Source organism: Sardina pilchardus, chromosome 6 (genome assembly GCF_963854185.1).
Source record: "Sardina pilchardus chromosome 6, fSarPil1.1, whole genome shotgun sequence".
NCBI classification, from domain to species: Eukaryota; Metazoa; Chordata; class Actinopteri; order Clupeiformes; family Clupeidae; genus Sardina; species Sardina pilchardus.
In genome coordinates, this window is record NC_084999.1 from 15,632,443 (window position 1) to 15,642,577 (window position 10,135).

The 10,135-nt window shown below is 46.1% G+C and overlaps 1 protein-coding gene across 2 annotated transcripts in view; it reads right to left on the minus strand.

The window, feature by feature from the left end:
- sema6e (sema domain, transmembrane domain (TM), and cytoplasmic domain, (semaphorin) 6E) overlaps positions 1 to 10,135 on the minus strand; it is a 116,695-nt gene that overhangs the window by 97,608 nt on the left and 8,952 nt on the right. For both annotated transcript variants that reach the window (XM_062538626.1, XM_062538625.1), the window contains exon 2: positions 5,790 to 5,900. The gene's annotated coding sequence lies outside the window, so the exon portion shown is untranslated. The remainder of the gene's footprint in view (positions 1 to 5,789; positions 5,901 to 10,135) is intronic.

Here is a 10,135-nt window from a genome sequence, read left to right on the forward strand (position 1 = left end):
TACAAGCATATTTGTTAACAGTTAACGTGTAGCTTGTAAGTGTTAACAAGCAGTTTGTTAATGGTGAAAAAAGACATTTCTTACCTACTTGTAGTAAATTCTGCAGCCCCCCAATCTAAAGCGATAACTATGTAACTAACAGTTAACAAGCCACTTCTTACCTGCTTGTAGTAAATTCTGCAGCCCCCAAATCTAAAGTGTGAACTATGTAACTAACAGTTAGCAAGCCTACCGTTCTGAGAAATGCACCTTCAAAATTGCTGCAAATGGTGGGATGCGAACCCTGGCCGCCTGCGCCACACTGTATGCTGTATCCCACTGAGCTAAGTTTACGCAATGTTGGCAGGTGAAATTGTTTTATTTGTTTCTAATTCCCGCCCATGTTTTTTTTATCATACCAATTAATCTTTTTACAAATATAAAAACACACCCTAAGAGCTATCATTTAAGAAAAAGTGGAGGAGTCGGAAACTATAAATAGGGACAGACATCTTGCCTCGCCTCTATTTGACCTAATGCTAATACGACCCATTATTGTTTTAAGCTAACTAGCTTAAACTTCGTTTAAGTCTCGGTTGCTAGGTAACCAAATATTTACGCCAAAGATTCTAGAGCGGAGCGTAGCGCTCTATGATCTTTGCTTTACACGTAGACTGGGGAAAAAATGGTTTTATGCATTCACTGAACTGAAACACCATCAGAAACATATTTGTAAAAAGAGTAATTGGTATGATAAAAAAAACATGCATGGGCGGGAATTAGAAACAAGTCAAACAATTTCACCTGCTATGATTATGTGAACTTAGCTCAGTGGGATACAGCATACAGTGCGATGCAGGCGGCCCGGGTTCGCATCCCACCATTGGCAGCAATTTTGAAGGTGCATTTCTCACAGCTTAACCGATTTAAAGATAGAACGTTAGGCTTGTTAACTGTTAGTTACATAGTTCACGCTTTAGATTGGGGGGCAGCAGAATTTACTACAAGCAGGTAAGAAGTGGCTTGTTAACTGTTAGTTACATAGTTCTCGCTTTAGATTGGGGGGCTGCAGAATTTACTACAAGTAGGTAAGACATGTCTTTTTTCACCATTAACAAACTGCTTGTTAACACTTACAAGCTGCACGTTAACTGTTAACAAATATGCTTGTAAGCACCTTTAAATGCTGCTTATTAACACTTACAAGCTGTATGTTAACAGTTAGTTAATGTTATTAAAGGATAACAACAGTTAACTAACTGTTAGTAACTAATTGTTAACTGCTTATTATGCACTGTTAATAGCTAATAAGCACATGTTATTCTAAAGCGTTACCATTGTTTTTTATACAGTATATATATATATATACACTAAATGTGTGTGGGCTATGTTAATGAGTACATAACTTGTTCCTTGACAGTATGGTAGAACATGTAACACGGTGTTATGGTTTGCATTTATTCAGTAGTGTAGGCATCTGAGCAAACATACTGTACCTAAAGCACTAAAAAGTAAACAGACACAAAACCCAAATATCCAACTCACACAACCAAGGACCTTATGAACTTAACAAGATTCTTTATTTACAGAAATTTGCATTCATTTCTTTGAGTGTTTGTGCGTATTTTGTCCTTTGATTGGATGTGTGAAGTTCTTTAGCTAATGGAGCTGAACACTGAGAGAGCCACACAGGTATCCCTGGTTAGACCTGAAGCCTCTCCTATCAATATGAGCTTTTCACTATGTGGAGAATAAAAATAATCCTATGCCTTGGGACACCACTTAAGGTAATTGCAAGCTTGTACTCCGTTCGCTGGAAACAAATGAGGTGCCCACTTGCCTCTCAATGCAGGCAACAGCCCCTTCAGTCACTGTAATCAATGTAGCTCATTCTATCAAAATGTGGAGATGGATCCAATGAACAAGTAGAAAAGAAATAAGACATGCAGTGGATGGATACTACACTAGGAAATAGGTCTAGCTCAGACTCTTAGTTTGCATATGAGGCATCTCACCCACCACCCATTTTGTCTGAGAGCAGGCATGTTTTGAGGGAATCAGAGAGCTCCTATTCTTGTGACCACAGCAGAACGTGCTTGCCCAACGAGTCTTGCGGTTGGAAACATATGGGGTTAGATTGGGAGCAGCGTGACTGTGAATACATTCAGTCACGCAACTGCCCTGTAAAAGTCTTTCTCTTTCTCCCTGTGCTCAGATACTTTAGAAAGTAGACAGTGGTGTAGCAAGCCTGTTTCCAAGCATTACTGCAGCACATGAATCAACTTCAATGGCCAGTCATAAAGACCAAGGCTTACCTAAGTAGCATCTTTCATCAATAACACAGTCGGTTCAGAAACTCTAATTTTGACAATGCCTCTTACCATGCTCAACATCAGCACTGGAATTAGACTTGGATTTTCTCAAGATAAGAATTTTACAAAATAACTATTTTAGCAAGTGAGGTTTTTTTTTTCAAACAACAGTCAGCTAAGCTCTTGCGGGCAAGAAATCTTTCAGTGAGCCGAAGGCACTTCCTCCCCCCCTCGTTCTACCGCGGCCCTTCTTTCCTAATAATGTGCATTTTCACTTGGCAGGCCCCTCTTTAAAGTGGAAATGCCTCCACATGCTCGCACGGAGAAGGGGGTTCAGAATGCAAACAAGGGGTTCTAATCTAATCCACTGGCAGACAGGGAGCCTCCTCTCACCATCTGCCAAGTGGACTAAAGGAGCTGGCGCCCTCATCCCCCGGAGGCTTGGAGGCATTACCATAGAAATGTGCAGGTGACCATTTAGGGGTGGCGCTGCTGGTGCTGGCGGTGGTGCTGGTGGTGCTGGTGGTGCTGGTGGTGCTGGTGCTGGTGGTGCTGGTGGTGCTGGTGGGGGTGGTGCTGGTGGTGCTGGTGGTGCTGGTGGTGCTGGTGGGGGTGGTGCTGGTGGTGCTGGTGGTGCTGGTGGTGCTGGTGGTGCTGGTGGGGGTGAGGGCAGCACACAGTGACCCAGAGACTGTGCGATTGCGGTGGACCTCGGCCTTCGCCTCTCCTTACCCTCCCTCCAGTGTCTCAGGTCAGCCTTCCTCCCTTCACTTTGAAGTTCTCTCTACCGCCCTCTCTCTTACTCTCTCTCCCTCTCTCTCTCTCTCTCTCTCTCTCTCTCTCTCTCTCACTTTCACACTTGCTGGCAAAAGGCTTTATTTATATATATATATATATATATATATATAGAGAGAGAGAGAGAGAGAGAGAGAGAGAGAAAGAGAGAGAGAGAAGGGGGTGCAAAAAAAGGAGTCTGCAATCTCACAACCATGACCACAGGATTAGCACAACCCTGGGGGGAATAGGAAGACGACAGGGGGTGTTCGTTAGTGCGGTGAGCACACCACACCCCCCACACACACACACATGCCCCTCCGCCCCCACCATCGGCTTGGGCCGGGCTACAGGGGGGATTAAAAGACGACTAAAGCAGTAAAGAACACCCAGCGCCGGCCTTTCGCCTGGTTCCTCGGAAACCAATTTGTGCGGGAGAGAACAGAGCGAGCGAGTCGGCTAATTCAGCCAGCGACGGCCTCCCCATTTCAAATTCTCCTTTTGTTGTTTGGCGCAGCATAGCGTAGCATGGCGCGGCGCGGCATAGCGTGGCGCGGCATAGCGTGGCGCGGGTAGCGCGGCGTGTCCTCAGAGAACCACATGCGGGCACGCGTGTACATCTAGTTTGAGCGCCCGCTCGAGTCCCTATGGAAAACAGCCATCCATGAAGGTTACATCACAGTGCATACCATGCTCTTCATTGACTTAATTATCATTCACTGTCAAGGTACACTGAGCCAGACGATATAATAATTACCTCTTTGTCTCGGACGGATTTTATAACTCCGCGTTTTTATCATTAATTGCATGGCTGGGCACTGGTGATGGGGGGGGGGTCAACGAAGTGACCAGGGGCTGAATTGCCACAGACCCCGTCGGGGCTTGAGGTAAATACAGCGTGCGAGGGGACAAAGAGAGTAAGGTAATGAAGGGTGGCCTCCACTAACAGGGGTGATAAACTGTGACAGGGGAACTTTACAGCACAATAAAAGAGGGAGGGGGGGGGGGGGGGGGGTGGGCGAGGGTAGAGTAGGCCCGGCTGTCAACACACACGCACTTACACGGTGAGAAAGTTCTCCCTCTGTCACACTATCTGCAAGATAGCCGGCGGGCATTCACACCGTTGTCCCGAGAAAGTGCCTGAACAGTTTTGGCACAGGGGGGAGAAATACACGCCTCACCAGACAGACCACCCCGAGTCGTCATGGCGATACTGCAAAGGAACATGCTGCACTAAGATGCAGCTTATATGAAAATGGCTTTCTTCTGTCTGTGATGGAGAGAGCATGTGGATAAAAAATGTAGCTCTTCTGAAATGCATGCATCTGGAAAGTATTCACATTCATCCATTGTATTTTTTTTTTATTGCTAGGCTGTGCACTACTTACAATCAAATGATCATTTTTATTTGCTAAACAAGCAGGCCTTTGACACAGCTATTTCATCTGTTTACCACAGAAAATCAGGTCTCAAAAACAAGCAAGTCGAACAAATTGAAGGGCATCGTGCTACATCTGTTTTGGAGGGTAATGAAAATTAAGTTGTGTTGGCTGGCATGCAAGCTGTGATGTGAGCTGTTTCTAATGAAGCATCTTCCTCGTCGTTTACTGAAGCTCCTTTGAGATCCTCGCTGTGCCTTTTCTGTCTCGCTTCGCCAAGGCCGTTTGAAACCAACTTTGACCGGAACCGGGAGATTACCGTGAGGTGTCAGTGGCGGGAAGTGGAGGTGGCCTGGCACATCCGAGTTCAGCCGACTTAATAAAGCCAGTCTGTATCTCCCCTGGGGATCTCCTCAACCCCAATTATATCCCTGACATGTGTCCCTCTGGCTCTCCCACACCTCCTCTCCTCCCCCCCCCATCCCTCCCCACCACAGCAACCTCCAGCTCTCCAGCCCAATCAGATCACAGTGCTCTTGGAGCATCAGGCCGCCAGCACTCAATCCTTCTGACGTTATTTGGAGAAGACGCCTTTGGACCGTCACCCGTCTGTGTATCGATGGCAATTAGCCCAAGGGCACCCACTTGTGACACCCCCACACACACACACACACACACACAAAGCAACCCGGCTTTGAAGTGTTCTACTACAGTATATGAAAGGTATGGAGTTCTAACGAAAGCCAGTGAAAACAACACAAAGTTTGTGCGTGATGGAGATGCACTTGAGGACACCGGGTGTTTTGTCTGCTTGGCCGATCCTCGGCATACTCCAAGGTCACGAACACACCTGCATCTGGCTAACCATCTGCTTGCCTGTACCCCCAGAGATGTTCTGTGACAGTCACACCTTAGCATTGTCCTTTGGTGTCCTCGTGCTTGACTATGGCATTTGCCATCGGCTGTCAGACTGGACAGGATGCCTCGACAGACTCCCTAGGCAGCAACTTCAGAGGCTCTGTCCAGTTCTAACACAAAATAGCGATAAACAACTGAGAACTAGGGCACCGGAAGTTTCTTTTTGAAGAGCCTCAGCATGTGGAGGCTACTCGTAGCAACACGTTTAGCCCTCTTAGTTTTCCAGCGTTTTCAGTTTAACCCTTTTGTGTATGTGAGAATGAATAGCACTATTTGCTTCCGAGTGGCAGTTGCACAACACAATACATTACAGACATATCACCCCAATGACTGATGATTACAGATTAATCCCGTCAGAAAACAGAATAGGTGTGTAACAGGCAAAGGACACAAAATAACTCCCACTCAGAAATGCATAGCTGCTTACCAGGTCTTTCAGCCTCGCCGACTGCTTGACGCCGGTTTGTTGGTTGTCGGGCAGAAAACGTGGGATGGTGGCAGGATCGGCTACTTCATTGAGCTGTGACTTGGGATCAACCTAGAAAAATGCAGAAAATGAGACAACATGCTAAGACAAGGAATTGTTGCAAAACAAATTTCCTCTGCGCATGCCAAAGATACACCCAGAACGGCAATAAAAACGGCTCGAGAAATTAACAAACTGTACTAATGGACCCAGATATAGCCTATTTTGCGTTGCCATTTACAACTTTTGGCTTTAATAACTAGCATTTAGAGTTTAATGTGGCAGTCTGCAGAAATTAAAGTACAGCCAAGAGTGTAAGGACACAATGAGAGTGTGTTTTTCGTGTGTATACTGTAGGTACTAACACATTAAGCCAGCAGAGAAAAGAAACATAAGCCCTAATGTAACAGAAGTCTGAGCATTTAACATGCATAATGGACTGATTTCAACTCAAATCTTCCCAAATCCAAAGGAGGAGTTGCCCAAATCTCAGGGCAACCCAGAACACAAGCTGCTCCCCCAATCTGCTCAACACGAAGAAGGCATTTCATAGCCAGCATGCAGCTTCAAGCAGAAACCGTGATTCTAGTGGTCAGCGCAACTCACACGCAAACCTCCTCATTCTACTGTGACTGCATGAAATGCCCAAAGTGCAGAGATCTAATGAGGGTTTTCTCTTTTTTTTTCTTTTTTTTTTTTAAACCCAGCGGAGATGCTCATTTTAAGAAGTCTGTTTGAAAGTAATGTAAGTTTGAAAAATGACCTTATCTGAACTGCAGGTAGATATCTTAAAATGAACTTACGAGTTGGAATTATTTAAAGGAAAACGAATTAGGTTGTGCCATGTCTCGCGATATAAATTATAGATATGTGGGGAAGTTATGAAAGCATTTACTTGAAGAAATTTTGCAAATGGACAGTGACACCTAAGCATAGTGGAGAGGACGGGGGGACTGGAAATCCAATGATAACAAGATAGTGATCGATAGCAGCGCTTCATCTGAGCCAAGATGCTCGTCTCTGCCAAAATAACACTGGACTGCGCGGTCTCTGGAGGAAAGAGAAATATGTGCCCTTCCTGTCCAAGTTCCCCTGGCCCCGGCAGAAAGGTTGATGATCCAGGAGTAGGTGGGAGTGGAGGGTAACATTCCTGCCGAGTCTTCAGAGACAGGGCCCAGGATAAGCCACAGTGACCAGCTGGCAGCCACATGCTCACGAGGGTTCAGGTGAGGCCAGAGATGAGGAGCGGTGCGGTGCGCTGGACTTTAAAATGGCACACAGACTTTTAATACGGCGAGAGAGGCGCTGCTCCGATGCACACTCAAAAGCGCTGAAATTGACCTGAATGCTCGGCTAAAAATATTGAGGAAAAAATTCTAAACAGAAAGAGAGAAAACAGCCCACCAGTGTCAATAATAGGCTTAATGGAACTGGCGTGATGCTCTCAGGCAGCTTGCCAGAGGTTTATTGTATTTTACTCCACAACGCTAGCTGTACTGAATTTCACTCGGGTCGATAACATGCAATGGCTGCAATCAGAGGCAAAGTCAAATCTGTCTATTTTTTTTTTTTTTTTTTTTATGCAAAACACAACCAAAATGGCCTCCTGTTAAATAGTCGCGTGTGTCTGTGTGCCTGTGTGTGTTTTGACAAGGCCAAACATTCCAGCTACTCTGGAATGATCTTGATGGCACAAAAAAGTCCAGGACTACACATCGATTATTCCCCAGCGCCTCGCATCTCGGCTGTAACGAGTGATTTGTAGCAGTTTCCTAACGAGGACAACAGATCATAAACCACCTGTTTGACCTGTACCAGAACTTGATTGGTGTGCAGAGGCAGACCTGCGAAAGTCATTCCTAAAGTTATGTTGGCCTGAGCACAGGGAAACCCTGGAACAAGCTCTACTGGCTTCTGACCTACCAGACTTTAAAGGCCTCCAACAAATTGCATATGCATGGGGCCAGGTTGCACAATCAAGGCAGCCTTTTAAAGCTTATCTCACTGCTCTTTAAAGGGAAAATTCTCTCATTTCCAAAGCATTTCTCCCAAAAGCCAACATCAAAATAAAGGGAGGGGAAAAAACACTTTGCCCCAGAAAAAAAAACAAACATTGGAAGTACTTACAAGGAAACAAACAATCAGCGAAGGCTTTGGGATACCAGCCTCGGCTTAATCGTCTCTGATTATACAAAGCAAGCAGAACGGAGAAAGGCAATTCCACCACCAGTCGCAAGATTACATTACGGTTCAGCCTTGGCCCAACCTCCACCGTACGTTACAACAATGTATTTCACTCCCATCCCACACAGCGCACATACCCTCCCGACCACAGCACCAGCGCTTTGTGAGAGAAGACAGGGAGAGGTCTGGACTGGAGTGGGCCTGGAATGCAGCTTAAGTTGTGCCATCACGCCATCTCATTTTCAAAACAAACCAGTGTGATAAGCAGGATGTCAATCACTCTCCACGCCAAGGCTTACGCAAGTCGCTGAATCTCATGGATAAATTCATACCCTAAGCCAAGGACCACATTACATGTTCAATGTCATGTTCCATGGATCTGGTGGAGACAGAGGAGGCCAGAGGGCAGAAGGACACAACAAAAGCTAGATAGATAGATAGATAGATAGATACTGTAGATAGATAGATAGATAGGGGGAGATATATGAGTAGAGAAGAGAAGAAAGAGAACGAGAACAAGAAAAGTAGAGAGAAGAAGAAAAAAAGAAGAGAAGAGAGTCCCGGCTGGAGAGCCAGTGGTCACCCCCCCCCTCCACCCCTGTTTGATTAATCACAGGCCCCAAGGCGGGGGGACTTATCCTCTCATCATCCAGGATCAGGCGGCGGGGAAGGATCACAGAGGACCATTAGGGGCGCTGGATAACATATCGCAGACCACCACCTCACCAGCAGCACCACCCCACTGCCCCAAGCAGCTCTCCCACCCCACACACTCCAAACATCCATAGGCAGCAACAGGCTACAGGCCAATGACAACTTTCTTTTACTTTTGAGAAAACCCATCTCATTTCTTCCCCAAATTCAGAGTGAGACAACTAGTCAGATACTATATCTTCCAGTTATTTTTCAGGTCAAAAAAGTCATTACCATCAAATAATGTCTATATGTGTGATAATTTTTTTTATCTCAGGACCATCCACAAAAAAGAAAAAGTGACATGGTGTTTCAGCAGCATCAGGCCCACCTAATGTAGGCCTAGGAGACATTTTCTTCCTCCTCCACTTCATAAAAAATGTCATTATGCATTTTTTACTGAGACTATAAAAGAGCAATCGTCCCGTGAGGACTCTTGCAGAAAGTGAGTTTGACAAAGCCTTTTGAATTTGTCACCGTTAAACATTACCATACTTCATGCTCCTTTCAAGGCTTGAGCAAATACGCATCTCCATATCAGAAAACGGCAAAGTTTCTTCTCGGCGGCAGCGACAGTCCGGCAAATGAGTATTTGTTTCCGTTTTACAACTCTCATAACTCTCTTTTATGCCTGCAGGAATTTTCAGGAGGTAAGGGGTGTGAGACAGGCACCTGAGGCCCACAGCCATAAATGTCAGAGGGAAAAACGAAAGGCAAAGCTGACAGCCTACAGACTGTCTGACAAACTAGCCCGAAGACCAGACTAGATGGAAGGTTGGGGGATGTGGGGCTCTCTCGTGAAAGTCCGAAGACCATGGCCGGGCTGGGCTCTGATGGCCACGCATGTTTCAGATGCTGAGAGGATGCAGTTGCCGGCTAGCCGGCCCGTCTATTAAAAGCAGGCATGTGGGTCAGGGCTGTATTTCAGCCTTCGGCCCGCCGGCCCGCTCCGCATGGGACCTCGGGGAGAGAGACGGACGCGTCGTGACTGCCCTCTCCAATTCACATCACCATTTCCTATCTGCACATTTCATTTGCTTTTTGTCAACGCTTTTCTTCTTTCGTCTGCTGCTTCCCTTTTCTCTCTCTTTTCTCTTCAAGTCCTGTCACTCTCACCCGCAAACTCTCTCCTTCGTTCTCACGCACTCTTCTACCCTCTCTCTCTCTCTCTCTCTCTCTCTCATTCTCTCTCTCCAAGTCCACCCCTTTTTGCTACTTTTATTGGACAAATTGCATGACCCCTGTTGCACCCCCCCCCCCCCCCCCCAATGCCACGAAGAAAACCAATCTATTTCGTATTCAGGTCACACATATTCAGCTGATTAACTTCTGAACCTCGTGACCTTGCCAGACTTTGTTGGGAGGAAAACTGAGATTTGTCTTAGTGGCATTAAGTCTGTTCTTTGTCTACAGAAAGGGGGAGGCGCAAA